Source organism: Thalassophryne amazonica, chromosome 3, assembly GCF_902500255.1.
Source record: "Thalassophryne amazonica chromosome 3, fThaAma1.1, whole genome shotgun sequence".
In the NCBI taxonomy this organism is placed as follows: Eukaryota; Metazoa; Chordata; class Actinopteri; order Batrachoidiformes; family Batrachoididae; genus Thalassophryne; species Thalassophryne amazonica.
Window position 1 is genome coordinate 60,631,138 of NC_047105.1, and position 8,846 is coordinate 60,639,983.

The following is an 8,846-nucleotide window of genomic DNA, read 5'->3' on the forward strand; positions in this document are numbered from 1 at the left end:
AGGGCTCAGGCTTTGTTCAGACTCCCAGTTCAAATCGATTTATTGCATATCTGATCTCACTGATTGACTATCTAAATTACACACCCACATACATACATATATATATATATATCAAATTTCAGCTTTATTCACATTGTTTTCTATATTAATGACATATCACACAACAAGAAGTGTGGAGAGGCATTTTTGATAAAATAGGTGCACCACCTTATTCTCTAATACTGAAGCAGTAACCTAAGTAACTCACCCAGCATGTGCAGCATGACTGACCCAGAATGCATCTGTGTGTTATTAAGTATGAAGCACGCTGTGCGCGGTCAGACACAAACACCACGCAGCAGGTGAAGACAGCTGTTGCGTCACTGCTCAGTCTTTCCGCATCCTTTGTCTTATAGTTTTATTCTACACTTTGTCTTCTGTGACTGTTTTTGCGTGTAATTTTACAAGTTAGTTTAGGTTTGTGTGTATGTTATGTTTTTTTTCCTTCCCCACTGGTTCATTAGTTGAACAACAGCTGTCAACCAACAACATGTCCCTGTAAGAACACCTCATGTCGAGCATTCTATTTCTTTTTTGGAGACAGCAGTGAGAGATTTTATTGGAGTGGGTTGAAAATTGTCCGGAGCGGAGATAAGCAATGCGGCAGTAGCTGTGAGTTCCCGGGGTTAGAGTACAGCTCTCACCACATAAAACTGCCCCTGTGAGCTTTACGTGGAGACATAACAAAACACACCCAGAATCTGATCTGATGTGTTCAGACCAAAATGGATTTTGAACAAGGCTTGAAACTAAAAAAAACAAAAAAAAAAACAGATTTCATGTGGCTTTTGACTGTTCAGAATCAGATTCAAATCAGATATGCACTTAAATCGATTTTCACTGACAGTCCTGAACAAGCATAGTGCCACAAGGTTGAGCAGGTTAGGAGTTTGTCTTGCTCAACAACACTTAAACACACTGCCACAGTTGTGGATCAAACCAACCAACCTTTCAATCAGTGAATAACCACCCTTACCAATTGAGCTGTAACTGGCACATAAATATTTTAACAATTAAAGACTATTTTCTTGCAAATGCCTACAAAGTTGTGTGTCATTAGATGTTATCATTATAGCTGATCTACATCTTGGAACATTCAGTTCCCCATAAAAATCCTTACCAATTTCATCAGCTCCTCTTATTTCTGAAAATCTTGTCGTTATCGTTGGCTGGTCTGATAACATCAGTAATGTTGATGTTTTTCATCGGGCAGCATGTGTTGTTAATGTTTCTAAATGTATCAGATGGGGGCTACAGAAGGTCTGAGCAGTTGCCAAAGACAAACTATGTGCCCCCTCCACTGGTGTAGGCCTGTGAGTTACTAAACCCAAAAATAGACACTGATCTGTTTTCCAGCAATTGGGCCTCAAGGGATTGAAGGATCAGTGAACAGTAGGATTTTAACATAGAGCTATTAACAAATGTGAGTTATTTTGCAATACAGAGTTCTGTTTAATCTTGCGTTTTGAAGCATTGTTTGGGCTAATTCTCACTTCTTGTTTGGTGGTGTCTGTCACATGCACTCAGGTCTTTAAAGGAGTGATATGACGCATGCTCCACAAGCCGGATTCAGATTTCATGTCAGTGTTCTCTTAAAGAGGCAAGTCTATGCTCACATCTTTCAAAAAACAGAACTTAATATATTAAGACAAATTATTATTGAAATTAATTTAAACTAGTGTGGCTTTATATATGGCATCCAATTTAAATTACACTACAGTTTTTTAAGACGTCAGGATGCATAGAGATTAACTTGGTTTTCAGGAGATCATTAATTTGCATGTTACGTATTTCTATTTGTATTGATAATGACTTGATCGATGTGGTTTGAGCTATAAACGCATTTCATGTTTCATTACCTTGTGTTTGTGTATGGACTAAGAAAAAATAAATAAATCTACTTTGTTCAATATTATCATAATGAAACAATTATATTTGTCCCTAAATCTGTTTAACCTGGCCAACAATCTTCATTTGTGTTTTCTGCATAAATAAACGTTATCCATTCTTCTGCTCAAACAGCAAGCCAGTAAATCCATGTGGGAAAGGAGCATAGCGGGGGGGCATGGCTCCCCACAACAGCCCTAGATTAAAGGTCCATTTTTGAAGACATTTTTTCATATTGTTACTACTCATACTACTTATAAAAATGGTTATCCATTCGGCTGCTCCCGTTTTTTGTTTTCGGGGTCGCCACAGCGAATACAACCAGATCCGCATTGATACTTGGCACAGGTTTTACGCCAGATGCCCTTCCTGATGCAACTCCAGTGTTAACACACACAGCTGCTGGTGTTCCAAAGAGGTCTCCCATCCAAGTACTAACCAGGTCCCGCACTGGTTAGCTTCTGAGATGTGACAGGATCAGGCTGACACAGAGCAGATCGGCTGCATACTATATATAAAATATAATAATAATAATAATTTCAACAACTAAAATGTTTACAAAGAATGTAAATGTTACAAAGAGTTTAATAGTTACATTTAGAAACAATGTAGGTTAGAAATTGTAAGTTTTACTGTTACAGTGCTGTCAACAGTTAAATATGAGGTAAAGAAAGATGTCCTTATGTTACTTTTTATAAAAGAGGACTGTGTTGATCCGGGACATCGTCTGACTACCAGACGAAATTGCAGAAGAAGTGACATCAGCACTTTTGCGGAACATTCCACTGTTACAGGAGATTTGTAATGAAAGACGTGCGGAGGAATTCGCGCATCGGGACGGAGCCGCAATGGCGCACAACAAAAAGCACGTCCGTGTTGGAAACCATTCGGAAGATTCAGACGGCTTTCTGTGGCTTTTCAGTCGAGTGAGTATCCGAGAAATTGTGTAACAGCTGGGCATGTCACAACTTGTCCTGTGAGACTTCCAATACGGACGTGCTTTTTGTTGTGCGCCATTGCGGCTCCGTCCCTACGCGCGAATTCCTCCGCACGTCTTTCATTACAAAATCTCCTGTAACAGTGGAATGTGCCGCAAAAGTGCTGATGTCCACCTCTTCTGCAGTTTCTCTGGTAGTCACACGATGTCCCGGATCAACACAGCGTTCACTTTGGAAATGATCTGGTCGTTTCAGCCTGTCGATGGCCGCTCGAAGCGCGGCGCACCCTCCGCCGCTGTGGGCCGTCTTTAATCCGGTTGTAATGCTCCTTAATCTGTGTGACGCCCAGAGTATCCTCACCGAAAGCCGTCTGAATCTTCCAAATGGTTTCCACCTGGCTGTCTCTCAGTTTCTGGAAAAATTTGATTCAACGCTGCTCCAATTGCTCAGCCATTTCCCCGGCAATGAAAATCCGACGAGGGGGTGGACCAGTGCTCACTCAAAACCTGCCCACAGGTGAATGACGCAACCGACAGGTGTGAAAAAACTCACGCATGCGCACAAAGGTTCAAGCTTGGCTGATGCAAGCGCACGATTCAAATCCATATAGTTTTTAAAAAAAATAAAAAGGTTGGATAGTTTTCTAACAGACCTCGTATTATCTTAACTGTTAACAGTGTTACAAGCAGAACATCTCATTATGGACTCACACACACACACACCATCTTCAGCCGCTTATCCAAGATCGGGTCGCGGGGGCTGCAGCCTATCCCAGCAGTTATAGGGTGTGAGGCGAGGTACACCCTGGACAGGAGGCCAGTCAGATGGTTTGCCAGAATTTGTTCGAGGCTGACCAATAGTCCTCCTCCGTGGCTTCCCCAAACTCTTCCCAGACCCGAGTCTTTGTCTCTGTGACCACACAGGCTGCAGCACACTTGGCCAGCCAGTACCTGTCAGCTGCCTCTGGAGTCCCACCTGCCAACAAAGACAATTAGGACTCCTTCTTCAGCTTAACGGAATCCCTTACTTCTGGCGTCCACCACCGGGTTTGGGGATTGCTGCTGCAACAGGCACCAGAGACCCTGCGACCACAGCTACGAGCAGCCGCTTCAACAATGGAGGTGGAGAACATGGTCCACTCGGACTCCGTGTCTCCAACCTCCCCCGGGATCTGGGAGAAGCTCTCCCATAGGTGGGAGTTGATGACCTTGCTCACAGAGGGTTCTGCCATTCGTTCCCAGCAGACCCTCACGATACGTTTGGGCCTGCCAGGTCTGACCAGCTTCCTCCCTCCCAGCGGATCCAACTCACCACCAGGTGGTGATCGGTCAACAGCTCAGCTCCTCTCTTAATAATCAGGACATTATAGAACAAACAGGAAGCGATTGCAGCTCACAGTGATTCCATTTGAAAATAACAGAGAAGCAACCTGAGCTTCTTCTAGCATTTTTACACAAAACAACACAATAACAACGTCTATAAACCCAGAGAATATATTCATGAGACTTTTAGGCACAATATATCCTCCTGTCCTGTGCACCAACGGCATTTCCTATACGTATATTTGTTTTGTGAATTGTTTCTGTGAATTGTTCTGTAATTTATGTCTGTAGCATGGCCCAAGCAGAGGGTCATCCCCTTGAGTCTGGTCTGCTTGAGATTTCTTCCGACTTGTCCGAAATTTGTTTGGTTAAAATTTTAACCATAAGTTAAAACTGTATACCTCTGGATGACTTGATATCCTCGGCTAGTTAGTACATTGTCAAGAGAAATGGGGGGGGTTTTTTGGCTCTCATTTTGGGGTTTTTTCTGTGACCAGTTGCCTGATTGCAGAGGATAGAGTGGTTTCTCCTGAAACCAGCTCTCCTTTGTCTGTAGAGGATAGAACTCTATGTCTACTACAAAACATTTAACAGGTAGGCTTTAAAATCTTTGATATCAGACTTTAAAAATGTTTGTTAACTGTTAAAGCTTTATTCACTAAGCTTGCAATAATATGTTAGCGGCCTAAAAAATATCGGGCCAAAATTTATCGGAAGATAATTGCTCCGATGACGGTTTTCAAAGTTATCTGAAAAGCTAATCCGATAATGAAAACATTAGCTTCGATAATTAGTGGTTAGCAGATTAAGGGAACTGTGCCCACTACTGTTAATCACTGTGTCAAAATTTCCTCTGGATTTTTTTTTCTGCCAAATGTATTTGATCCATTATGAAAATGTTACCTGCTTGCGCAATGTAAAAACTATTAAAATATGATGAGACACAAAGGATTGAAAGCAACAAAGTGTCAAATCACAGCCTTTTGCTGTGTCTGAGGATTTAACAAGTGTGCGTCAGGCTGCGGCTCCGAGTCTGAGCACGGTGTGAGAAAAATAAACGGTCAGACTTTTAATGTCTCTGGTCCCACATGCGAGGGGTTTAATACATTGCGATTGGATGGGACACTTTATCGGATGTGAGCTAAAATCTGCTGTACAAAATCAGTTATATACGATGTTTATTACATGGAAAACTATACAAAAACTTTGGGACTTTTTTTGTCAGGTGACTGCGAATATCTGGTTTATATGACGACGGGTGAGTTTTACTGTACATGGGACTGAACAATAAATTTACCTCTCAAACCTTTGATGATGAAGTCGCTTCCATCCCACACGACTGACTTTTCCCAAATTTTTCTGTTCGTATCTGAAGGGAATCTGTACATCTTGAAGCCCTTGTTGTGTCTATTTGTGCATCCAAATGCACAACAACCTGTCATTTTCATCAAATAAATAAATAGCTGGATTTACATGCAGACACATTAGCAGCGAACGCTATTTTGAACCCAAGATGGCACCATGAGTCACATGACCGATTTTTTTTTTTTTTTTTGGACTCGTCATGTCACCACTCTATCAAGCCACTCTACTTCAACCAAACCCCCCCCACCACCACCACCACCACCAAAGAACTTTGCAGTTCTGCTGAGAGTCTGCAGATGAAAAAGGCTTCAATGAACTTAATAACACGCCACATTTTAATGTCAATAACAAAAACGGCGTTGTAGCGAATTAAACAGTAATTAGTTAGATTACCATAACAGTATCATTCCCATCAGTGTTGGTTTCTGTTGGGTTTGCACCCCGTTTTTAAAGAAATGAGAGGCAAAAACACTGAAAAGAAACCAGTCAGAGAGAGACAAATATATATATTTTTTGCTCTGCGCAGAGGAGAACAATGAAGCAGCTTGTAAGTGCTCAGCTACAAAGCTCTCCTAAAATCTCCTCCTCTGGCCCAGCCTTTTATTTAGTTCAACATGAGAAAAAACAAACAAGGACAGTCGGGAGAGGTTACACGAGTCATGTCTGCAAGAGGGTGACAGCAAAGCAAGGTAACGGCTGAAACCTTCCATTCCTGCAACATGAGCCTTGTGGCTCGTCAAGGCAGGATAAGGCAAAATGAAAAATAGTTTGCTCAATCATGAAGAATGCAGACAACAAGTCTTTCTTTCTAAAACCCTCCTCTTCGCACAAAGAGGAAAATAATAAGCATAAACTATAAGAAAATAAATAATAATAATATAAGCATAAACTAAAGAAAATAATAATAATATAAGCATAAACTAAAGAAAATAAATGATAATAAGAGCATGAACTATATAAAATCCTTGACATAATCCTCCCTGTTTATCGTTTATTTACATAAGGTTGTCATGTCCAAAACACACTTCAATAGAAAATTTGTCCACTTTAACCACTTGTCTTATTACATTTTCAGCTAAAGCTTCATAGGCTAAGAGTGTGTTAACTCATCACGTCAACAGTTCAAGCTTGAACTGGAGTTGTGAGCTTTTCAATATCATCATAATTCTCAACACAGTCATTATAGTTTTCTCCACTAAGGTCTGACTGTTTCAATGCTTGATATTTTGGCATAATTTGTTGGAAAGCCAGATTACACTGTACAAATGTATTTGACACCATTTTGCCAACCATTGTTTTGATACAAGGGATCACACAACACATGCAAAGTCCAATCAGAATTAGGACTATAATAACTGGTGTCACCATTTTCAATAGTAACTGCCACCATGGTCCTGAAGTCAACCAGGACCAGGGATTCCACCGGTTCACGGCTAGGGTGTCTTTATGCATTGCATCATGAAGTTTATTCAGCTCTTCCAATGCATCCTGCACATCCACTGAATGAATGGAGTCTGGGATGAAAGTACAGCATGTTGTGTTCAGCAGAACACAAACTCCTCCCTGTGAACCAGTAAGCAAGTCTAAAACCATGCGATTTTGCATCACCATGGTACGTAAAGCATCTATTTCAGTGTTTTGAGCTGCTACTATTTTCTCAGTTACATTCATGAACAGCCCAATCGATAATTCAGAGTTTCAATCATTAATGAATTTTTTACCACTCCTATCCAGGGGAACAATGAATGTGCTATTTATCTCCTACAGACCACAATTTTTGGTCCTTTGGTACATCCGAGCCCCACATGTGATCATGTGGTAACACATCTGGGTATATCGATCTCCTCCGTCTGGTGCTGCCATTCTTCTCTGTGGAGGTCCTTGGCACTACCACATATGTATGGTCAGTCACCTGGGTAGGTGCACACACACCACCCCAATTTGGTGGGAGACTCATGTACAGCCTGGAACCACAAAGCCAATAGATGTCATCGTACACCGGAGTACCATTTACCGGTGGTAGCAAAAACTTACTAACATAAGCACATGATTCATCCGTTCCCCATGGACAGGAGCCTGTATAATTACATCCCCGTCCAATGTGATGAAGATAAGTACCATCCACATAATGTTTTGGTTAGGCTTAAATTATTTGATAAAACATACGTTTGGGTACACAGACGTTTCTTAATTTTACCTAGTTTTATTCCCTGTCCCGTAAAAGCAAATCGGGAATGGCCGTTGTGATGACAATTTAACGTGATGATATTTTTACATTTCCCTTCAGTCTAGTCAATGGAGCAGCACTTGGGCACGCTTGCACGTCTTCTGTTGAAATCCCTATCATATAAGTGGTTGCACTGAGGCAAGTGGTGTTACGTCTTGTCAGATTTGCTGAGAACTGTTGCCCCCGAAATACAGTTTGATTATGCATCCGTATGATAGGACATTCTGTCACCCTAGCAGGGTACGGTTTAGCCGTCAGAGCTGGGTGTGTTGAGGGTATAGGCATTTGCGAACAAACATAACAATTAGTAACGTAATTCCATAGCCAATAAATGAACATATCTGTACCACAAATTAGTATGGTATATATGAGGGTGTCCATCTGTCTCATTCACATTATGAATAAACCTCTTCTGATGTTGCTTCCGTTGTTCTCTGGCTCGGTCCACAGTGAGCTGCAATTCTTGGGTCAACCACCAGGCCAGGAATCCGAGGAGCATGAAACACACCAAGATCACAACGCAACCGGCTGCCCTACCAACAGTCCGGCAGCGGCGGCGCTGAGCACGCCGCTCCGGGGTCTGCTGTAGTTCAGTCATGATTGCTAGGATACAGTGTTGTTAACCAACCTCACCTAATAGTGCAAGGATCTCCCTGCTTCACTGGCGTTGAGACAATCTATTGCTAATTAAATAGCCTCCCTTTGTAGCCAGACTTCCCCTTACACTGTGGAGGCAGCCAACACACGCTGTATCTTACAGTAACTTAGATGTATCCACGTTGATCTCTCTGCTATCTTTACTGCAGTTGGTGTTGTTAACAGCACTTGGTATGGACCTTCCCAACGAGGACTGGACCAGTTCTTCCTCTTAATCACTCTGATGAATACCCAGTCTCCTGGCTGGACTACTGGAAGGCCGTCCTGTGGGAGATCAAAATTATTCGGCAGTAAATGTGTTTGAGTTATCTCTTTCTGTGTTAATGTCTTTTTCATAAAATCTGCTAATGTTTGTTCCTCATCTGCTATTTTAGTATCCATGTCAAAAATTGGTAGACGATATGGTCGTCC